The sequence below is a fragment of the Malania oleifera genome, chromosome 6, assembly GCF_029873635.1.
Source record: "Malania oleifera isolate guangnan ecotype guangnan chromosome 6, ASM2987363v1, whole genome shotgun sequence".
Taxonomy (NCBI): Eukaryota; Viridiplantae; Streptophyta; class Magnoliopsida; order Santalales; family Ximeniaceae; genus Malania; species Malania oleifera.
The window spans coordinates 95,246,518-95,272,213 of NC_080422.1; the positions used below are offsets into that span (position 1 = coordinate 95,246,518).

Below are 25,696 nucleotides of genomic sequence, written 5' to 3' on the forward strand. Positions count from 1 at the left end.
AACAAATCCTAGAACCCCGAGCTCCCTACCTAGTTGAGGTGGGAGAGCAACCACTTCGGCTGTTTAGGGACTACTTTGTACCTAATGCATACACCTCGCTGTCTTGCATCCGGTTCCTAAATGTCCAGATGTCACAGTTCAAGATTAAGACTTCTATCATCTCGATGCTGCCCACCTTTTATGGGAATTCTACAAAAAATCTTTCCTAACATCTAGATGAATTCTTGGAAATATGCTCCACCATCTGTATACCTAATTTTAGTAAAGATGTTCTTCGTTTTAGGCTCTTTCCGTTCTCTCTGAAGGATAAGGCCAAATATTGGTTGATGTGCTTAGAATTGAATTCGGTAGCCAAGTGGGCCACCATGCAGCATGAATTTCTGAAGAAAAAAAAATTCCTAATTGGGAAGATGAACTAGCTTTGGAGAGCCATCACAAGTTTCTCACATATGGATGGGGAACTCTTTTCCGAGACTTGGGAGTGCTTCCAAAACCTACTGTGTAAATGTCCACATCATTAGGTCCCCAAGTGGCAATTAGTTCAAACATCCTATGAAGGGTTAGATGAGAGAGATAGGACGATGGTTGATGCATCGTGCGGAGGTACTTTCCACAAAGCATGAGAACGAGGCTTGGGTTCTCTTTGAGAACCTAGCTGAGAATTCTCAGTAGCACATTGCTGCCACTCATAGACCCCCCAACCCATCCACCTCCAAACCTAGGGGAGTTTATGAGTTGGCTGCAGGCCACGACCTAGCACCTACCTTGCACACCATCGCTCAAAAGATAGATCGGGTCTTATCCTTAAAACAACACTCGCAGGCCTATGCAAAAGTATATGCAATCTGCTCTGACCCTTTCCATTCATATTATAGTTACCCACATGCGCCTTCCCATCTTAAGCTTGTATAGGAGGAAGTGAAAGCCACCCATAATTGATATGATAAGCCGTCAAACGACCCTGTTGGAATTGGCATGATCCCAATAGGGGGTGAATTAGGATTTAAAACATTTACATCGATTCACCACAGTTCATATCTCATTCATAATACAAATGTGTATGTAAAATAATTAAACCATGAGTGCAGGCATACACGTGTGCAGTATATCTCTTTTAATTTAAATGTGTGCATGCAAATAAATATAACAATAAATAAATAGGCATACGTATACTGAATTCAAAGTGCAGTAATTTAAATGAGATTACGGGGCTGAGACTCCCCAGTTCAATTACGGGTTAAACCCAACTGATATAATAAAAAAAATTTCTTACATAAATATGCTTCTGAATACAAGTAGAGATGTACAACATTTAAGCTCATAAAAATGCACACTCTAATATGATATAATTTATGCTCAGTAGAGTATGGGTGCATCAAATGAATTTGCGCAAATAAAATGTATATGAAAAATAAGTATTATTGTTCTCCTATAAATATTTTTGCAAATAAAAAATATTTGAGGAATTTAGGAATTTAAGCTTAAGAAAATGTTTGTGCTGTAAATAATTTTCTCCTAAAAAATATTTATTAAAGAAATAACCGAGAAAAAACCTAAGCAATACTCTCAAAAAAAAATTCAAAAATTAAGTGCATAGTGAGAGTATGTGCAAATAAAATGCCCTAAATAAAATACTCTCCTTAAAAATGATTTTGAAATAAAAGTATGAAAGAGAGTTGGAGAGATTTGTACAAAATAATTTTCCCCAAAAGAATGATTTTAACAATAAAAATAGGTTTTATTGGAACTTTGATTAGGATAAAATTAGACAGAAAAGTTAGCTAATCAAAGTTGTTAATCTGGAGTAATAAGGGGACATTTATAGATTTTACAAAAAGTATGACCGTTGGGGACACGTTCGGTATTTTGTAAAAGTTTAATTAAAAAATAAATGACGTTTTAGCCTTTAAAAAATTTCCAACCCGAGAGGTTTGGTCAATCATATTAAAGGTTCGGTTGACCATTTTAGGCGATTTTGAACCCTCCAAGCTTCAGTCGACCAGGGTAGGTTTGATTGACCAAATTCTAAGGTTCGATCAACCAGGTCAAATTTAAACTAAGATTTTAGTCGACCAGGGCGTTGGGAATTCCCCACATGCCAGTTCAGTCGACCAAAGTGTTGGAGTTCATTTTTAAGATGGTCGACCAAATGGTCAACATTTGACCCTAGGGAGTTTGGTCGACTGAAGCTAGTATGTAGGTTCGGGTTTGGTCAACCAAGTAATCAAACTATTGACTCTGGAAAGTTTGGTCGACCGAAACTTTTATATAGCTTCGGGTTCAGTCGACCGAGGCCATTTAAATTGTGTATTTAAGTCCAAATTTTCATTTAAAGTCACCGTTGTTCATATAATTATAATTTCTAAGTTATAATGGACTCTTCAAGTGATATTTTGGGACCTAAAGTCATCTATAGTGTTGATTTTATGAGTCAAATCCTGTTTTGATAATGACAAATCCCTTGGTAATTGATCTGTGCATTGAGAATATGAGTAGGAACATTACTTAGCATGTACAGAAGGTGATGGAGTCAAGGAAACCATGAGGATTAAAGCATATATATATATAACCTGGCACAAGCTATGGAACTAAGAAGAGTAGAAAAATGAAGATGAAAGCATCTTATGCAAGCATCAAGTTCAAGATCGTCATGGGAATGGTTATTAAGAATTGATGTATGTGCATATTTATATGATATAGCTAGAAGTTTAAAAAATATACACACGCATCTCATGAAAACCTTCTAGGGTTAAATATGGATTTAGAAAACTTATTTTTAAACCCTGGAAAATGTTTTAAAAGAGGTTAAAGCAAAAGAGCTCAAATGATTTTGAAAAACTAAACTAAAAATTCTGAAGTGGGTCTGCCTAGATGATTGAGGATTACCCTCAGAAGTCAGAAGATTCAACTTCAGATGATTGAAGATTTTTTTCAGACGTCTGAAAAATATCCTTAAAAGACAGAAGAATTAGTTCATTCATCTAAAGATTTAATTACTGAAACACAAAACAGGCAGAACACCCTCAAACGTCTGAACCTTCAGTTCAGTCGTCTAAATAAGGGACTTCAGAAGACTGAACCCTCAATCCAGTCGTTTGACCCTATGTGCATACTATAATTTTCAGTGCTTTAAGGAACATCAGACGTCTGAACTTGAATATTCAGTCGTCTGAACCTGTGGGAAGTTTAAAAATCTGATCTTTAGCGAGAGAACAAGTGGGTTATTCACTTGATCAAATTGATCCAACGGTTAGGACTTATCCTAAGGCCGAGATTACCTATATAATCAACCTCTAAACCCTAGTGTCTCAATTTTTGGTAATAGAATTGGGTGCCTTGAACGTACACACATCTCTGAACATTGTTGAACTTATTGCTAAGCTCTTTTCTGCGATTTCAGAGCGTTTACATCATATTAAAGCTTGGGCTACATTGATTTTCAAAAGGTGTTCCAGCAACTATTGAGCAAACAACTTTGGTATTGAGGTTTGGTGATCAAACTAAGTGTTTGCTTGTTCTCAAAGAGTTTTTCATCTCACAAACTTATCATTGAATATTCATTCTGAAAAGTTGATCTTGAGTTATTATTTATATATATATTGTGGAAGATCACAACTTGAAGAAAAGCTTTTGTTTAAAACTAAAATCTTGAAGAAAGCTTTAAATATATCTTCATTAAAAGGGTTGCTATTTGATTAGTGTAAGAAGTATTTGATTGCAAATCCTAAGAACCTCTAAATACATATTATTGAGGGATATTATTTTTCAAACATAGTGTATAAATCTTTGCTATATTCAAAGTTGTTTATTTATTCAAATATCCAACGTTATAGATTATTGATAGCAAGAATATAGATCTGCGCATTATCAAATATTATTTTTGAAAAGATCTTGTTTTCTAATCATGCTTAAAGTATTCTGAAATCGAACCTAATTTTTCTCCGAAGCATTTATTTATAAAATCATATTTGGGAGATATTGATTTAAAAGATTGATTTGTAAAGCATAACATTCATATAGCGATATCATTGTTACATACATACTGAACTTCAAGTTTTATCATATGAATATGTGTTAGTGGAATCCTTGAGTGGGTTGCTCAAGGCGATATCATCATTAACTGGGACAGAACTTCCCTTACAATCCGCTGCTTAAAGGAGTAGGGATTTAGTGGAATCCTTGAGTGGGTTGCTTAAGGCGAGGACGTAGGTCAGGTTGGCTAAACCTCATAAAATCGTGTTTGCCTTCTCTCTTCCCTTATCTTTTTAATTTCCGCTAGCATTTCCTTTAATCCTCATGGTTTCCATGACTTTCTAACCTTCCATGCATGCTAAATATTGTTCCTGTTCACAATCTCAATGCACAGATCAAATATTAAATGATTTGTCATTATCAAAACAGGATTGGACTCATATAATCAATAATATCTCCCTTTTTGATAATGACAAATACACGAGCAAAAATATAAAATGGGTTACGCCTAACAAGGCTCCCCCTCAAATAATGTACAATCAAATATTCAGCAATATGAAATATGCTCAAACACAATTGAAAATAGGCAATAGTTTTGCACGTATAACTCATGTACTTATATACTTTTGCCAACTATTTTTGCTATAACCTTATATTTTTCTCCTCCTTTTGACATCAACAAAAAGATATATAACAAAAATGTTCGGACATAATTAAATCTCATTTTTTTTTTAATATGCAACCTTCATATTTCAAAAATTGTACTGTGAAATATGTCTCCTTGTGTTAATTCAATTTACTTCTCTCCCTTACTAATGCAAAAAAAAAAAAATGTGTTGTTGAATTAAATTGCAATGTGAACATACACAGTATGTCAAATTTCATAGACATGGATAAGCAAAAACAGTTACTAAAGTTCAAAGGTTATATGAGGATTAACATGTGTCAGTTAACATGCACTCATCATGATATGAGTTTAATACCAAATGTGAACAAAAGTGGTACCAAATGGGAACAAATGAGCCCAACTTGAAATTTTTAACCAATTGTGAATATTAAGTGATGTTGCTCCCACTAAACTATGTCATCTAATATAATTCTAGGCAACTTCTCGACTATGCATCAGATCTAATTCACATCTAATTTGGATAAACCTATCCTTTGCAAGTGGTTTCGTGAATATGTCTGCCCATTGTTCATATGTGCTTACAAACTTAAGTGTCATATCTCCTTTTTGCACATGATCACGAAGAAAATGATGTCTACTTTCTATATGTTTAGTTCATGAATGTAATAAAGGATTCTTTGAGATGTTTATTGCACTTGTATTGTTGCATCTTATAAGAATTGTGTCGTAGCTTAATAAAAAATCCGTCAATTGTTGCTTCATATATAGCGTTTGAGCACAACTTCCTACCACTATGCATTCTGCCCCAATTGTGGAAAGAGCAACTGAATTCTACTTCTTGGAAAACCAAGAGACTAAAGAATGTCTTAAGAAATGACATGTGTCACTCATGCTCTTCCTATCCACTTTGCTACCAGCAAAATTAGCATCTAAATAGCTAATAATCTCAAATGATGTATACTTAGGATACCATAACCCCAGTTCAATAGTTCCTATCAGGTATCTAAGTATTCGTTTAACAGCTAGAAAATGTGACTCGTTTGGTGCAGCATGAAATCTTGCGCACAAACATACACTAAACATTATATCAGGCCTGTTGCAGTCAGATATAGTAAGCTACCAATCATCCCACGATAGAACTTGACATCTACTGGTATACCTTGTTTATCTTTGTCTAATTTCAAGGAAAAGCTCATAGGTGTCACTTGACATCTACTAGTATACCTTGTTTATCTTTGTCTAATTTCAAGGAAAAGCTCATAGGTGTCCCTAGTATTTTTTCCATCTTCCATATTAAACTTTTTGAGCAGATCTCTAATGTACTTCGATTGATTTATAAAAATTCCATGTTTTGCTTGTTTGATCTGAAGTCCTAGGAAGAAATTTAGTTCACTCATCATGCTCATCTCAAATTCATTTTGCATAATGCTTGCAAACTCATTGCACAAGTCTTTATTTGGTACTCCAAATATGATATCATCTATGTATACTTGAACTAGGTGCATGTCATCTTTCTTAGACTTTATGAAAAGTGTTGTGTCTATCCTTCCTCTGATAAATCCATTATCCAATAGAAAACCGCTTAGCCTTTCATACCAGGCTCTAGCAGCTTGCTTTAAATCGTACAAGGCTTTAGTTAGTTTATAAATATGTTTTGGATACTTATGGTTTTCAAAACCTAGGGGTTGTTCTACATATACTTCTTCACTTATGTAGTCATTTAAAAATGTACTTTTGACATCCATTTGATACAGCTTGAAATCCTTAAAAGCAGCATAGGCTAAAAGCATTCGAATGGCTTCCATTCTAGTTACAGGTGCAAAGGTTTCTTCAAAATATATTCCTTCTTCCTGGTTATATCCCTGAGCTACTAGTCTTGCCTTATTTCTAATAACTATCCCATGTTCATCTTTCTTGTTCTTATATATCCATTTTGTTCCAATAATTGTCTTATCCTCAGGTCTAGGAACTAATGTCCACATTTTATTTCTCTCAAAATGGTTTAACTCTTCTTGCATGGACATCCCTAAAGATTCATCCTCAATTGCTTCACTCACATTCCTAGGTTCTTCTTGAGACAGAAAGGCAAAATGACTAATCATATTCCTAAGTGAGGATCGTGTGGCTACTCCACGTAATGGTTCACCTATTATTTGATCAATGGGATGACTCTTTATGTACTTCCATTCTCTAGGTAGTTCATTAACCTCATTTTCAATTTGATTAGTTTCAACAGATGGTTCCTTAATTTCATTTCTCTTTTCTAAATCATTTTCAATAGATAGTTTTTCAAATTCCTTATTTATCTCAATTTCATCTTCATCAGTCCTTTTAGAGAAGGGATTTGACTCATCGAATACTACATGAATGGATTCTATAACAGTAAATGTTCGTTATTATAGACTCTGTAAGCTTTACTATCTAAGGCATACCCTAGAAAGATACCTTCATCTGATTTCATATCAAACTTTCCTAAATGTTCATTGTCTCGAAGCACAAAACATTTACAGCCAAAGACATGAAAATATGATATGTTTGGTCTATGGTCATTCCATAATTCGTAAGGAGTCTTATTTAAAGATGGTTTAATCAAAACTTTATTTAGAACATAGCAGGCGGTATTTACTGCCTCAGCCCAGAAGTACTTAGGTATTTTATGTTTGTTAAGCATAGTTCTGGTCATTTCTTGTATAGACCTATTCTTTCTTTCAACTACACATTTTGCTGTGGTGTTCTAGGAGCCGAAAAATTATGAGTTATTCCTATTGAATTGTAGTAATATTCCATGTCTTGATTTTTAAATTCTCCACCCCTATCACTTCGGATTTTAGTGACAGTATAACCCTTTTCATTTTGAATTTTCTTACACAGTTTAATGAATTGTTCACACGCTTCATCTTTGTGACCTAAAAATAGTACCCATGTATATCTTGAATAATCATCAACTATGACGAATGCGTATGATTTTCCTCCTAAAATCTGAGTTAGGTTTGGACCAAATAAATTTAAGTGTAGCATTTGAAGTGGCCTAGTAGTAGAGATTACTTTCTTCTTCTTAAAGTTAGTTCTTGCTTGTTTTCCTAGCTGGCATGCATCACAAATTTTATCTTTCACAAATTTAGTCTTAGGCAATCCCTTAACTAATTCTCCATTAACAAGTTTAGATATTAAGTCCATGTTTGTGTGTCCTAGTCTCCTATTCCATATCCAACTAATCTCATTTATAACAAAAAAACAAGTAACATGTTGAGAAGCAAGATTGTCAAGGCTAGTGATGTAGACATTTTCATAACGATCAACAGTAAACAATATTTTGTTTTCATATTTGTTCTCTACAGTGCATTTGTCATGTTCAAATGAGACTTCATACCCTTTACCACATAATTGACTTATACTCAATAAGTTATGTTTCAATCCATCAACTAATAACACGTTATCAATGACAAGTGAAGGTTCCTTACCAACCTTACCAACTCTAATGATTTTACCTTTAGAGTTATCCCCAAATGTAACGAATCCTTCATCTTTGGATATAATATATGCAAATTTAGCTTTATCTCTGATCATATGTCACGAGCATCCGCTATCCATATACCACTTGTCCTTTAAGGAGGACAATCTCAAGCACATCTGCCAGACATAATCAGATAACTACTTTTGGTACTTAGATTTTCTTGGGTCCTTAGGGGTTAGTACTAGATTCTCCTTTGACTTTCCAGACTTTCTTAATTTTGACATATTTATTTTTGAAAGGACAGTCAAATTTTATGTGACTCAACCTCTTACATTTAAAACATGTAATATTTTTATGATAGTCTTTAGTTGGAACATACGATTTTGACTCTCTTACAAAATATTCCATGTAAAGATGTCTCTGTTTTAGATTCTCCTTCCCATTAAAACCAAGACCTTCCTTCTCTAAGAAATTTTTTTGAGCTCCTAGGAGTTTTTTAAAATTATTTTGACCTTCTGTAAATTTACAAATAATCTTATATTTATCTTTCAAATTCTTTTCTAACTCCTCAATTTTCAAATCTTTGTCTTTCATGAGAGATGCGTGAGATTCATTTTGACTTTCAACTAACTTTGAAAATTCTTTCAATTTTAATTTAAAACCATAATTTTTCTTATTCATTTTCTCAAGCATTTTAAGGGTATACAGATATTCCTGATGCAATTCATCATAAGAAAGCATGCTATTTTCATTTTCTAAATCACTTGAATAGTAGGATGAAGCAGAACAAAAAGATTGTACCTCGTGGTCATCATGAGCCATCAGACATAAATTCGCAATCTCATCATCACTGGATTCAGATTATGAACTACTGGTACTGTGAGTGTCATAGCCCACCTTTAGAGCCTTCTTCTTCTTCTTCTTCTTAGACACTTTCTTCAGTTGGGGACAATCTGGCTTGATATGTCCAAATTCTCTACAGTTATAACACATGGGAGGATCATCCTTTTGCTTCCTTCTGCTTGACTCTCCCTTTTCTTTTTTTTTTTGAGCCCTTGAATTTTCTGGTGTATTTCTTGTTCTTTCTCATGAACTCTCCAAATTTCTTAGTGATAAGTGCCATGTTTTTATCCGATTTTGAACCACTTCCCTCACTGGAGCAATGAGATGATGCCTTAAGTGTTGTAACTTTTTTTGCTTTAATTTGCTCATTCTTCCTCTCATTTATTGCAAGCTCATAGGTGATGAGCGATCCAATTAGTTCATCAACAGACATCTCCTTCAGATTTCTCCCTTCTGCTATTGCAGTAGCTTTAGCTTCCCAAATTGGAGGTAGTCCCCTAAGTATTTTCCTAATCAACTCATAGGTAGGGTAAGATTTACCAAGAGTATTTAAAGAATTTGTGATGTGTATGAATCTAGTGTACATGGATTGAATAAATTCATTAGCAGTTATTTTAAATGCCTCATATTCACTAGTAAGCATGTCTATCCTACAATCTTTTACTTCCTTAGTACCTTCATATGTAACTTCTAATTTTTACCAAATCTCTTTAGCTATGTTACAAGTCATCACCTTATTAAACTCATTTACATCTAGTGCATAGATTATCAAGTTCATTGCAGTAGCATTTATTTGTACAGATTTCCAATCTTCTTTAGTATGCTCATCTTTAGTTTTGGGTACATTTTCCTTATAAACTACTTTCATAGGGACATGATTTCCCTTGGAAACAATTTTCCACACTTTCCAATCCACATTTAAAAGATATATACTCATTCTTCTTTTCTTGTAAATGTAATTTATACCGCAGAAAATAGGTGGTCTAGTGAATGAGTGTCCCTCACCAAATGGGGTTATACTGATGTGTGCCATGTGATCTTTTTACAAAATGAACAGTTAAGTCTATGTAAACCCGCTCTGATGCCAAATGTTAATTCAGGTGTAATCCCAAGAGCGGGGTGAATTGGGTATATTAAAAATCTTTGAGTTTATTTTACCACTTAATCCATATTTCAATATTTAACAAATGAATTGCAGGGGCTTGAAATTAATTCAAATAATTATCTCAATATATTCTATTTTACCCAATTAATTATCAAGTGCGTATAATATAAATCAACATACAAACATGCAAAAGTTGATAATTAAATGCAAGCAGAATTTAAAAAGATAAGGGAAAAGAGAAGGCAAACACGATTTTACGAGGTTCAGCCAACTCAGCCTACATCCTTACCTTGAGCAACCCACTTAAGAATTCCTCTAAATCCCTGCTCCTTTAACCAGGATGGAACTTCCCTTACAATCCACTGCTTACAAGAGGCACAACTTCCTTCTCATCCGGTTCACAACCCGAACCGTGATTATAATATAAAATTTCAAATCTGCAAAAACTCTATATTGCTTCTAACAAAGCTAGTGAGTACAATGGAAAACCTAACACATATTCATACGATAAAACTTAAAACTCAGTATGTATGTAACGATGATATCATCATATGAATGATATGTTTTACAAATCAATCATTTAAATCAATATCTCCCAAATATGATTTTATAAATAAATACTTTGGAGAAAAATAAGGTTCGATTTTAGAATACTTTAAGTAAGATTAGAAAACAAGATCCTTTCAAAAAATAATCTTTGATAATGCTAAGATTTATATTCTTGCTATCAATAATCTGTAACGTTGGATTTTTGAATAAATAAACAGGTTTGAATATAACAAAGATTTAAACATTATGTTTGAAAAAAAATATCCCTCAATAATATGTATTTAGAGGTTCTTAGAATTTGCAATCAAATACTTCTTACACTAATCAAATAGCAACCCTTTGAATGAAAATATATTTAAAACTTTCTTCAAGATTTTAGTTTTAAATAAAAGCTTTTCTCAAGTAGTGATCTTCCACAATATATATATATATATATATATATATATATATATATATATATATATATATATATATATATAGATAGATAGATCATAACTCAAGATCAACTTCTCAAACTGAATATTCAATGATAAGTTTGTGAGATGAAAAACTCTTTGAGAACAAGCAAACACTTAGTTTGATCACCAAACCTCAATACCAAAGTTGTTTGCACAATAGTTGTTGGAATCCCTTTTGAAAATCAACGTAGCCCAAGCTTTAATATGATGTAAACACGTTGAAATCGTAGACAAGAGCTTAGCAATAAGTTTAACAATGTTCAAAGATATGTATACATTCAAGGCTCCCAATTCTATTACCAAAGTTTTAGGCACTAGGGTTTAGAGGTTGATTATATAGGTAATCTTGGCCTTAGGATAAGTCTTGACCATTGGATCAATTTTATCAAGTGTATAACCCGCGTGTTCTCTTACTAAAGATTAAATTTTTGAACTTTTCACAAGTTCAGACGACTGAAGATTCAGGTTCAGACATCTGATGTTCCTTAAAGCACTGAAAATTATAATGATTACGCGCTTAAACTATGTAATTAGGTGTCTTAATTCGTACATTGGGGCTTATATTTTTAATTAAATACCTAATTACTCTCAATATTTTAACACGGTGTCCTCTTTGTAATATTTGGATTTTATTGAACAATTTATGAATTTTTGACATTTTTTTATCGCAAGAAAATTATCGAGAGCTAAAACCGGTACCAGTTTGTAATTTGTGCATAATTTTCTCGTCCAAGTTCTGATCGAGACAATTTGAAATGCTGGAGGAAGATGAGAAAATTATCTACAACTTCCATGTTTTAAGATTCGAGAGAAACGGGCTCCAGAAGGGCCAAAATCACCCCTGTTTACCGAGAAACAAAAAGAAAAAAAATTATAAAAATATCACCTTGATGTGACCCAACCATGCAGCCAGGTCGGATCTCCTTCCATGGGCGCACACTTGTAGAGCTTCCCCTCCTCTCCCTATATATTTCTTTTTTCTTTCTCTTTTTCCTCAGCCCCGCAGGCCCCAAGCTCCCTCTCTCACTCTCCCTTCTCTCCCTCTTCTCCCGACCCTTCTCTCCCTTTCCCTTTCTCACACACAGCTTTCTCTCACCCTCTCCTTTTTCTCTTCTCTTTTGTATCTTTCCTCTCCTCCCCTCTTTCCCTTACCTTCCTTCTCCTTGCAACCTAAGCTACCTGCTACCATTGCTGCTACCGCTGCTACAACTGCTGCTGTAGCTGGCTGCTACTGCTATTGTAGTTGGATGGACCCAAAGCTCCTACCTTGTTATGCTGTTGCTGCATGAGCCCCTCAAGCCTCTGCCATTCCTACTACTGTAAACTCTTACCTGCTACTGCTGCCGAGACAACTAGCTGTGCTGTGCTACTGCCATACCCCGGTTTCCCTCCAGTTCATGGCCAACCTATTCTCTTCTCTTCTCAATCTTACTTTCTTCCTTTCGTCTTTCATTTACTTGTTTGTTTTGGTTTTTAATTATTTGAATAATTGTATTTCTTTTTTGTAAAATTTTAATTAAATTCATAATCTTGTTTGACGTACTATTATTAAGGTTATTATTCTTTTTTTTTTCATTTAATTAATAATTAGCATTAGACTTAATTTTTGCGTAAGTTAACTTTAATTGATTGAAGTTTGGTTTAATCTCCTAAAATACAAAAATAGAAAAAATATTTTTGTTTTTAAAAATTAAATTAGTTGTTTTCTTTAAAATTTAAATTTTATTGAAGTTCGATTTAGTTTAGGGTTAGTCTTATTAAAGTTCTTATTTTTATCGTGTTCCGTTATCGTTTAAGTTGTTAAAGCGTTAATTTTTGTTGAGTTCTTATTTGCGTTTAAGTTTGATTTTGATTCAAGTTCTTAATTTGGTTAAAAGTTTGGTTTTTATCGTTCGTGTTTGAGTTTGATTGAGTTTTTATCATTGCTTGTTTTAATTACCTGTTAAAGTTTTGTCTGAAGTTCAACGTGTATTTCAATTTCTGCCTGATTAAACGTAGGATTTTCGTTTCTTGTTATTTAATTCAGCGTGTGTTAGGGTTTTAGAGTTTAAATTGTATGTTTGTTTAATTTTTCAAAAGAAATCTCAAACAATCCTGAAAACTCCGAATCTGAACTAAGTTCAGTAACTTTTTATTTTCGATTGAAATTACGTAAAATTTGAGATTAAACCGCATTTCTTAAAGAGACGATCTGACCTTTGAGCTGAATATTACACGGTGGAACTCCTATACTTGGGATAACTTCCGAGTTGCTCATTTTTAGAGTGAGTCATATAGTCTGGACACAGAGTCAAATGACTGAATTGAAGGTTTAGACGTCTGAAGGTGTTCTACCAATTCTGTGTTTCAAAATTAATTCTTCAGATGATTGAACTAATTCTTCAGTCTTCTGAGGAAATTCTTTAGACGTCTGAAGAAAAACTTCAGTCGTCTGAAGTTGAATCTTCAAACTTCTGAGGGTAATCCTCAGATGTCTGGGTAGTCCAACTTAAGTTTTTTTATTTTGTTTTCAAAAACCATTTTTGCTTTCTTGCTTTGCTTTTTCATAAAACATTTTTCGGGATTTTAAATAGAGTCTCTAAGTCAATGAATAACCCTTAAAAGATTTTCATGAGATGCATGAGTCCTAAGGTCAGTTTAGGGTATATTTTGAGCTTCGAATTAAATGATATGAAATGTGTAAATACATTTAGTTCTAAATACTCATTCCATGACGATCTTGAACTTGACGCTTGCATCTTCATTCTTCTACTCTTTTAGTTCCATGGATTGTGTCAAGTTGTATATCCTTTCATCCTTATGGCTTCCATGACTTTCTAACATTCCGTGCATGTTAAATATTGTTCATGTTCACAATCTCAATGCACAGATCAAATACCAACTGATTTTTCATTATCAAAATAGGATTGGACTCATAGAGTCAACAAAAACCATAAGAATCCAGATCACATTTATAAACTAAAAAAAGCTTTGTACGATTTAAAGCAAGCTCCTAGAGCTTGGTATGAAAGATTAAGTGGCTTTCTACTAGACAATGGATTTATCAGAGGGAGGATAGACACAACACTTTTCATAAAGTCTAAGAAAGATGACATGCTCCTAGTTCAAGTATACGTAGATGATATCATATTTGGAGTAACAAATAAAGACTTGTGCAATGAGTTTGCAAGCACTATGCAAAATGAATTTGAGATTAGCATGATGGGTGAACTAAATTTTTTCCTAGGACATCAAATCAAATTAGAAAAACATAGAATTTTTATAAATCAATCGAAGTACATTAGAGATCTACTCAAAAAGTTTAATATGGAAGATGGAAAAATACTAGGGACATCTATGAGCTCTTCCTTGAAATTAGACAAAGATGAACAAGGTATACCAGTAGATGTCAAACTCGATCGTGAGATGATTGTTAGCTTACTATATCTGACTACCAGAAGGCCTGATATAATGTTTAGTGTATGTTTGTGCACAAGATTTCAGGCTGCACCAAAAGAGTCATATTTATTAGTTGTCAAACGAATACTTAGATACCTGATAGGAACTATTAAACTAGGGTTACGGTATCCTAAGTATACATTCTTTGAGATTATCAGCTACTCAAAAGCTGATTTTGCTAGTAGTAAAGTGGATAGGAAGAGCACGAGTGGCACGTGTCATTTCTTAGGACATTCTTTAGTCTCTTGGTTTTCTAAGAAGCAGAATTCAGTTGCTCTTTCCACAGCTGAGGCAAAATACATAGCGGTAGGAAGTTTTTGTGCTCAAACTCTATACATGAAACAGCAACTGACGGATTTTGGATTAAGCTACGATACAATTCCTATAAGATGCGACAATAAGAGAGTAATAAACATCTCAAAGAATCCTATATTACATTCACGAACTAAACATATAGAAATTAGACATCATTTTCTTTGTGATTATATGTAAAAAGGAGATGTGATAGTTGAGTTTGTATACACAGATGAATAATGGGCAGACATATTCACGAAACCACTTGCAGAGGATAGGTTTATCCAAATTAGACGTGAATTAGGCCTGATGCATAGTTGAAAAGTTGTCTAGAATTATATTAGATGACATAATTCAGGGGGAGCAACATCGCCCAATATTCACAATTGGTTAAAAATTTTAAATTCAGCTCATTTGTTCCCATTTGGTATCATATTTGTTCACATTTGGTATTAAACTTATATCATGATGAGTGCATGTTAACTGACACATGTTAATCCTCACATAACTTTTGAACTTTAGTGACAGTTTTCACTTATCCATGTCTATGAAATTTGACACATTGTGTATGTTCACATTGCAATTTAATTCAACAACACAGTTTTTTTGCATTAGCAAGGGAGAGAAGTAAATTGAATAAACATAGGGAGGCATATTTTACAGTACAATTTTTGAAATCTAAAGGTTACATATTTTTTTAAAAAAAATTGAAATTTAATTATGTCCGAACATTTTTGTTATATACCTTTTTGTTGATGTCGAAAGGGAGAGAAAAATATATAGTTATAGCAAAAATAGTTAGAAAAATTAAAAAATTAGCTTGCAAAAGTTTTTTTTTTTTTTTACATTGTGGTGAATTTTATATTGTACATTATTTGAGGGGAAGCCTTGTTAGGCGTAACCCATTTTATATTTTTGCTCATGTATATGTCATCATCAAAAATAGGAAGATTGTTGATTCTATGAGTCCAATCTTGTTTTGATAATGACAAATCACTTAGTATTTGATTTGTACATTAAGAATGTGAGCAAAAACATTACTTAGCATGCACGGAAGATGATGAAGTCATGGAAGCCACGAGGATTAAAGCATACATATATATATATATATATATATATATATATATATATAAGAATGAAGATGCAAGCATCTTATGCAAGCATTAAGTTCATGATCGTCATGGGAATGGGTATTTAGAATTGATGTATGTGCATATTTTATATGATATAGCTAGAAACTCAAAATATATATACATGCATCTCATGAAAACCTTCTAGAGTTAAATATGGATTTAGAAAACTTATTTTTAAACCCTAGAAAATGTTTTAAAAGAGGTTAAAGCAAGAGAGCTCAAATGATTTTGAAAAACTAAACTGAAAATTCTAAAATGGGTCTGCCTAGACTACTGAGTATTACCCTTAGAAGTCAGAAGATTCAACTTCAGACAATTGAAGGTTTTCTTCAGACGTCTAAAAAATATCCTTAAAAGACAGAAGAATTAGTTCATTCATCTGAAGATTTAATTACTGAAACACAGAACAGGCAGAACACTCTCAAACGTCTAAACCTTCAGTTCAGTCGTCTGAACTAGGGACTTCAGAAGACTGAACCCTCAATTCAGTAGTCTAACCCCGTGTCTAGACTATAATTTTCAGTGCTTTAAGGAACATCAGACGTCTGAACCCGAATCTTCAATCGTCTGAACCTGTAGGAAGTTTAAAAATCTGATCCTTAGCAAGAAAACACACGGGTTGTATACTTGATCAAATTGATCCAACGGTCAAGACTTATCCTAAGGCCGAGATTACCTATATAATCAACCTCTAAACCCTAGTGCCTCAATTTTTGGTAATAGAATTAGGAGCCTTGAACGTACACACATCTCTAAACATTGTTGAACTTATTACTAAGCTTTTGTCTACGATTTCAAAGCGTTTACATCATATTAAAGCTTGGGCTACGTTGATTTTCAAAAGGGGTTCCAACAACTATTGTGCAAACAACTTTGGTATTGAGGTTTGGTGATCAAACTAAGTGTTTGCTTGTTCTTAATGAGTTTTTCATCTCACAAACTTATCATTGAATATCCATTTTGAGAAATTGATCTTAAGTTATTATCTATATATATATATATATATATATATATATTTGTGGAAGATCACTACTTGAAGAAAAGCTTTTGTTTAAAACTAAAATCTTAAAGAAAGTTTTAAATATATCTTCATTCAAAGGGTTGCTATTTGATTAGTGTAAAAAGTATTTGATTGCAAATCCTAAGAACCTCTAAATACATATTATTGAGGGATATTATTTTTCAAACATAGTGTATAAATCTTTGTTATATTCAAAGCTGTTTATTTATTCAAAGATCCAATGTTATAGATTTTTAATAGCAAGAATATAGATCTGCGCATTATCAAATATTATTTTTGAAAAGATCTTGTTTTCTAATCTTGCTTAAAGTATTCTGAAATCAAACCTTATTTTTCTCCAAAGCGTTTATTTATAAAATCATATTTGGGAGATATTGATTTAAAGGATTGATTTGTAAAACATAACATTCATATAACGATATCATCGTTACATACATACTGAGCTTCAAGTTTTATCGTATGAATATGTGTTACCTTTTCCATTATACTCACTAGCTTTGTTAGAAGCAATATTGAGTTTTGCAGATTTGAAATTTTATATTGTAATCATGGTTCGGGTTGTGAACCAGGTGAGGAGGAAGTTGTGCCTCTTGTAAGCAGCAGATTGTAAGGGATGCTTCGTCTCGGTTAAAGGAGCAGGGATTTAGTGGAATTCTTGAGTGGGTTGTTCAAGGCGTGGACGCATGCTGGGTTAGCTAAACCTCGTAAAATCGCGCTTGCCTTCTCTCTTCCCTAATCTTTCTAATTTCCACTTGCATTTCATTATCCGCTTTTGCATGTTTGTATGTTGATTTATATTATATGCACTTGATAATTAATTGGGTAAAATAGAATTTATTGAGATAATAATTTGAATTAATTTCAAGCCCCTGCAATTAATTTGTTAAATATTGAAATAGGGATTAAATGGTAAAATAAACATAAAGATTTTTAAAATACTCAATTCATCCCGCCTCTTGGGATTACACCTGAATTAACATATGATCTTTGAGAGTTAACTCGAAAAATCTGACGTCGGTCAACCCTAAGGTCAGTCTACGGTCCTGTGGCTCCCTATGGTCAATCTACAGTCCTGTGGCTCCCTATGGTCAATCTATGGTCCTGTCTGAGCAAGTAACTATATCATGCAAATGCATGCATTATTACGGACTAAATAATAATAAAAAATGCAATTACAAAAGAAATATTATGTCTTCTTCTTCTCCTTTACTCTTTGACATCATGGAATACGCCAGATTTGAGCTTTAAGTCCTGTTTTGGTTTCCATGTTCTCTTGATCTTATGTGTGACCTGAATTATACATGTTCAGCACTTAAATACACACATAAGAAACACTTGTGTTTTTTAACATCAAAACAAAGATCAGACTCAAAAAGCCAACAATCTCCCCCTTTTTTATGATGACAAACACATAAGAGTAAAATGGGTATAGCTTGAAAAGGCTCCCCCCAACAATATGCATAGAGAATATAAACAGTAAAGTTCAGACATACTCACAAAAGAAGACATTACAAATGATCATGCATTTAATTTTAGCATTCAAGCACAAGCTCAGAAATTTGCCCCTATGTTATTTTGCCTTCAAGAAATTTCCCCTTTTTGGTCATAAACATTTTGCTCATAAAAATTCTTCCCCTTTCGGCATCAGCAAAAAGGGCTAAGTTAAGTAAAATAATTTTGAGTATTTAAAAACATACTTAGCAAAGAGGACTCCCACCCCACACCCCCCCCCCCCGTTTTTTTTTTAAAAAACTCTCCCCTTTTTAGTATATATACGGGCATAAAAATTTTATAACTGTTTGAAAGATATAACAATTAAGCACATAAAACAGTTTAACTGATCATTTAAAAGATTAAAATGACATGTTAACAAGATCAGATCAGAATTACAAACAAACCATTTCAATTTAATCACAACGTAAGTCCCCGCAAAGATTGGAATTTAAGAACATGCGGCATATAAAAAAGTATGTTCGAGCATAAATATGATCTAACTAGTTCACATGCATTTCATGAAAAATCCATGAACTAGTTACGCAACACCCTTTTAAAAATTTGAAACTTTATGACATACAATTTTTAACACAGAATAGCACAAGTCATGAAGGCATTTAAGCACACAATCAAGAAATAAGGTATGTATCATTTAAAATCATTTCTTGCCATAAGAATATGGATATATATAAATATATATAAGTAAATATATATATATATATATATATATATATATATATATATATTCCCCTTATGATTATCAATAAATACTGGGGGCGATACTTGTTGAAAAAGAAGCTTTAACATGAAAGTTCAAGCAAGTAATGTTTTTCTAGTTTTGCATTTAAGTGTAATCCATAATATGACCAGAAAAGGCTAACCACATAGATCCCAAAGATACTAGAAAATTTACGAACAATGATCATATTGCAAGGCCTAAGACACTGTGGCAAACAAAATATTTTCATTTATAATATTCAACAAAGACATTACAATTAAGCATAAGCCACAATGAATTTGAAAACAAAATCTAAGTTAGAAATGTTGTGAGCACAACAAGATAGAAAAAAAATTTCTAGGTGCTCCCCCTACCAATTTGAATACATGCTTAGATTCAGTTAATTACCTATACTAATATTGATTGTGAAAATTCCTTAAGAGTTTGAACAATCTAAGTACTATTTTCATTTTTAACTGATTTTACTGAATATATGTTAAACAATTTGTGTCCCACAAGTAAAATATTCCCTAGAACACACAAGCGCTAAAGATCAAACACTAAGTTATGCATGGTGTTCATGCGTACCAGGAACAATCCATATCAAAGATAATTCAATGAAGACATGATATAATGTTCATGGTACCTAAAAAGGTTTCAGACTCAGAAAGTAGAAACAATAATAGTGTAAGTCTATAGGGCAGGTGAGTTATAATCCTTATCTTAAGGATGGGGCTTAAACTCTTCGGTATAGTCTTAGACATACATAAGTGCATTTATGCATTACTTAGCATGCAAGAGATTTTAGGCATTAAGTGCTTATTTATTTTTATTATAAGTGGGGCTTAAGTTTCCCCCGTATATTTGCGTGCACACATACTTACATTAAGTTCAAGGATGATAGTCATTTAAGTGCATTCATAAAAAATTCATCATTTCAAAGGATTTTCAGCATCCAGCAAGTATTAAACATTCAACACATAACATCACATATTGCATTTCATATAAAATGCATAATGCAATAGGGGTTCAAAAAGGATAGCACAACTCAAAAATACAATGAGTGTGTACAATACGAAGCCTCCCCTTAAGTCATGCAATTGCTCTAGTTTATGGACCATCATCAGAATATGTGAAGTTTAATTTCAAAGAAGATGTTTTACCATTTAGGTCCCGAGTAAAAGTGCATAACCCAAAGAATTGGATCAAATGATGTCCATGAACTAGTCCCTCCTAGGATGATAGAATGTGTACATGTTTTTTATTTACATCATGGTTTGCATTTGACACTTACCTATGTAGTTATTTTGCATGCATTTTCAACAAAGGGTGAGAATAATAATTTCATTATGATTCACTCATCCTTTTAAAAAAAAAGTTTGGGCATGCATTAAACTATCTATCCTAATACACGATTTCATTTATGGGAAAAATTCTATCGAAATTTTGGCAACATTTCATCTGTAAATCGAACGTTTTCCCAATTTTACCATTTCCCTAAAACCTAATAAGTTCAAGCAAGCAATATAAAATAATCTGCATCATGCAGATACCATCCAGTTAAAGGCATGCGAAAACCTATATCCATTACCAGCATGCAATTCTCATCACTACATCAACCATGCATGTGGCATTCAGTACAAGCATGTAATCCAGTGGGCTGATATTTTTATCAAACCTCTTCTAAAAGATAGGTTTATATCAATAATAAGAGAACTTGGCCTATTACATAGAAGAGAAGTTGTTTAGGAAGGATACATGATAAGTGGAAAGAGTTTATTTGAAAGATTGGTGAGGTTAGGTGACTAAGCCTGTGACCCCAGTCAACTGACAAGCTACTGAACTCAGGACCCTAGTCGACTAGACTGACGAGATTTTAAATACTCCTCAGTGCGAAACCCTAACTTTTCAGATCCCAGTCAACTGACCTTATTTCATCACTCACCAAAACTCCTTTCTTGTTGATCTCCATTGATTCTAAACCTCAAAATCCTCCAATCAAAGTGAGAAAATCATCTTCCTACATCACCTACCCACAATTCCTATGGTTTTAAACATTCAGTTGTTCTCCTCTAAAATAAAAATGCCACGAACAAAGAGTACAACAAACTTCGGTGCGACTTCGGGAAAGGGTGACGAAAATATTAAGAGGGGGCTTGTTGCTCTTCATGTCAAGCAACGATATCAAAATTATCTTCAATTTACGGAACCCATCTTAGGTAAAATCCTTGATACTGTGTTCTTTGAATCAGAGTTTCCCAATATTCTACCAATGTTTAGGGATATAGGTCGGAAAAACTTTGTTTTCTATCAATCAAAATGGATTTATCCGAATTTAGTAAAGATCTTTTATGCGAATATGGTGCAAGGAGAATTGGTACTCACTACAAAAGTTAAGGCAAAGGCAATCGCCCTAACTCCGCAAACGTGGGCCCCCATTCTCCACATTGGCCAAGGTGACTTTGAGTGTCCGACTTTTGCACAATCGTGGATTATGGAACAAGGTTTCACACCCGAGGAATTCCTACCCTTAATCTTGGTAGAAGAACCTGTATATTTTGGAAATCCTCCTTTGTATAAACAATTGAACCTCCAAGGGCAAATTCTTCAGAAATTTATCACGTACAATATTTTACCCCAAGTTGGTTCACATGATTATATGTCTTACGTCGATTGTTTTGTCATGTGGTGTCTATTGAAAGGGAAGAAACTCGACTTGCAAGTTTAATTCTTAAATGGATGTGGACAAGATTAGAAGCCCGACGAGTTACTCTTTTGTATGGTGGGATCCTTAATCACCTTGATGTCACCACTCCTACCAAGTTGTTTATAAAATGGACTAGATATGATCTTTTCTCCTCCACAACCCTGAAACAAATGGGATACGAGAAACATGGGCAGGGTTGGTTTCTGAAAGGAAGACGACCATTGAGACAAGCAACTGGACTAGCTCCTAATCAGCAACAAGAACCCGAGCTCTAAGCTCCTTCTTGGTTTATTCCATTCCATCATCAACTCACTACTTTCAGTAGTGATATGTGTTTAGGACTTTAGTCTCTTAAGGAGAGCTTTGCCTCACTTTAGTCTACCTATTCCTCAATTGACCAGTGACTTAGTCATATGGAACAACATCGAGCTAGTTCCTCATGTAGTGTAGATCCTATGGACATCGGCTTTGCACCTCCCAGTGATGATGCATCTGATGAAGACTCTGAGGAAGATGAAGAAGATGATGAAGGAACTGAAGAAGATGCAGCTGATGATGATGCTACAGATGATGATTGATATTGCTTTTGTTTCTATTAGTGTTGTGTAGCTCAATTCTATATTTGTATTTGCTTTGTATCTCAGTTTATATTTTTCTATTTGGTTTGTATCTCCAGATATTTTGCCACTATGTACACCTTTAGATGAATATGAATATTTGCTTTGTGCTATTCTATGTCTACACTTGTCTCTTGCTTTTTAACTTTACTCTTTTTGATTGATGTCAAAAGGAGAGAAAGTGTGAGCAAAATTGAGATAAATTGCAAAATTAAGGTAAACAGTAGAATATAAGTTATGATGATATATGATGCACTAATATTTGATTGATATATAGATCTTGAAAAATGAACTTACATAGAATCTGAACTTGAATCTAGAACTATTTGATCATATGAATGATTATTTTTTCAAAACATTGTTAAAAGTGTGCTTATTGTAAGGGGGGCCTAATCAAGGTTCACTCACTTTTGCTCCCTATTTGTCATCATTAAAAAATGGGAGATTGTTGGCCTAACAAGGCTTACAAATCTTATTTTGATGATAACAAATCAGGGGAATTCAACATGTTTTGGTTAAAATGATGATGTTTAAGGAAACAAGCATATAAGTTCAAGATTAAGGTGATCACAAGCCTTTATTGAAAGTCTATATTCCAAAGAAGTGATCAGATGAAAGCTTAATTGTTCAAAGATAACTAATTTGATGCAAACTTAAAGAGTATTGAAGCTTAAAGTCAAAATAGACTCAAAGAAAGACAAACATGAAGACTTCGCACTTAGAATGTTTTTATGTCTTAAGAAAGTCTTATATAAGTACTTCATTTAAATGTCAATATGGATGCATTGAAGCTCATTAGGATTCATTATTGACTTAGAGACCAAATTTTGAAAACTCCGAAAAATATTTTCAAAAGTCTCAAAATATTTTGGCATGTATAAAACCTCACAAAATTTTTTGGAAACTAAATTAAAAGCATGAGTTTACGGTTCAAGATTGTTGAATCGTTGGATTATCCAGTGTGGGGTATTGCTTGGAGAGGAGAGCACCATCCTACTTGAAGGAGTGTGTAAACGGTTTGCTCTGCCCAGTTAAAGGAGTGGTATAGTGAAATCCTTGGGTGGTATACCTAAGGCGATATGCTTGAATCCCTTATATCCCATTTAAATGATATTTAACAAGTTATATGCTAAATAGCGAATTTTTGATCAAACGAGTGTGACATATGTTATGAAATGGAATATGTGAATCTGTTATAATACTTATATGAACTATGGGAACTGAGGTTCTATTTTGCTATATGAAAAATGTGAAAAAGAGGTGAATGTATGAGTTTGTGAAAAACTAGAACTGTACAGGTGATTTGTGAATGTGAAACAAGTTAATTCATTTTAACGTAAATTGCATTTACGATATTTAAAACCACAGCTTGTTACTATTATTATATCAGAGCCTTAAAAAACTCACCGTTATAAGAGAGCCTTAAAAAGCTCAATGTTAAGCGCGGTTCCGTTGCTATATATATATTGGATACAGTGTAACCACACATATGATTTTCAGTGTGGGTATCGAGATAGTTGGCTGGATATTGGAGTGGCCATAGGTGGATTAATGGATCAGGTGGTACCAGTCGGACTATAGTAAATTGCTCAACTCGTAAGCCAAGGGGTAATGTGTTGGTAGTAGTTATTATTGTATCTAAACTGGACAGTGTTTTAAATATGCATATTTATGATTTGAAAACTAAAATGGGTAAAGTCATAGGTTTGAGTTCCGGGCGGAGAGATCATACAGTGTATGGGCATGTACCTTACTCTAACCTCGAGAACTCTCGCTTGTTATAATGCTAAACCATCTATCATAGGATCTATGTCTATATATCTCCTATATTACAGTATTGAGAATACTCCTTATATGTATCTGTTTTCAATTGAAATAATGCATATGGTCACACATTGATGTAATATTTTTCGTCTTATTGAGAAGTGTCTCACCCCAATATACAACCTTTGTTTCAGGTCCTATAGGGCGTCGATCCTAGTTGAGGGATTTGGAGGGTCATTTTGATTTTTGGCTTACATAAGCATTCTGTATATATAATAGGCTTAGTCTAGATTAGTTTTTGGAGATTTTGAGAACTTGTTATGTTTTAAGTACGAACTTATGTATTTGAGAATACAGTTAGAAGGTCTGGTATGTCTTTTAGATTTTCCATATTGATATTTATGTTTTTCGCTGTGCATGAGATTTCAAATTAGTATGAAATACCCGTATGTCCCTATTCAGGGCATGTCGTATATGTATGTTATTAGGGACATGTGTATTAAACAGGTGTCGTAGCACTCTGGGGCCATATAATGGGCTGGGTCATTACAATTCTATCTAAACCAGGCGAAACATCCATACATGGGTGATCAGCCACTTGCAACATGCAAATATTTTGCATGGAAACATATTCACATTATATACAAACTTCATTATACACTATCTCCTTTCTTATATTCTCACTCTTATACTATATTTTTGTTATTTTTCATTCACTTTTCCCATTGCATTCAAGTTAATTCTTACACTCCATTTCTTTTCATGCAATAATTTAAATAATAACACATGCATGAAAAGAGATGGAATGCAAGAATTAACCTGAATGCACAAATACAAGGAATGCAATGGGAAAAGTGGATGAAAAATGATAGTAATATAGTATAGGAGTGAGAATATAAGAAATGAGATATTCCATAACTTACTCTTTTTTTTTTTTTTTTCATCTCAATAGGTATGTTTCTTTTGTTTATTAGTTGATAGTGTAGGAAGATTGTGAAACTAGCTTGCAATTAGGCTTGAGTTGGGATCCAAGAGATGGAATCGAGCCTCCAATAGGCTTAGGCTGAGGGAACATGGTAAATTTTGGCTTTAAGCCTTGAATTGGGTTCTTTTATTGTTGTCAATGTATTTGTGTGTAGTCTTGTAATGGAATTTTTTTAAATGCATTTATTTGTTTTTTGTAAGTGGAGATACCATGAAGATGGTGGGGTAAGTTAAAGAAGTTTCATTTGTTGTATTGGTCATTGTTCCAATTATGAATTTGTGAAGGAAATGAAATTGAAACAGAGAAACATGTCTATTAGTAAAAACGTGCCAAACCCATCCTAAGTGGTATTTGAAAGTCTAGTCAAGTGGAAAGATAATGCTATCAATGTATTAACAACTTAGTTCCTCCCCACTCCCCTCTCCTTTCCCTTGATTTCTTAAAAGGACCTTTTTAAAATAAACAAATGAAGAGAAGGGTTTTTTTTCTTTTTTATTTAAATATTTGACCCCCCTT

General features: G+C 33.4%; 1 non-coding gene across 1 annotated transcript; it reads right to left on the reverse strand.

Annotated features, from left to right (window-relative positions):
- Positions 1-417: 417 nt before the first annotated feature.
- Positions 418-523, reverse strand: LOC131159069 (small nucleolar RNA R71). The gene has a single exon (XR_009137682.1). It is a non-coding gene; the product is annotated as a small nucleolar RNA R71 (small nucleolar RNA).
- Between the last annotated feature and the right edge of the window lie 25,173 nt (positions 524-25,696).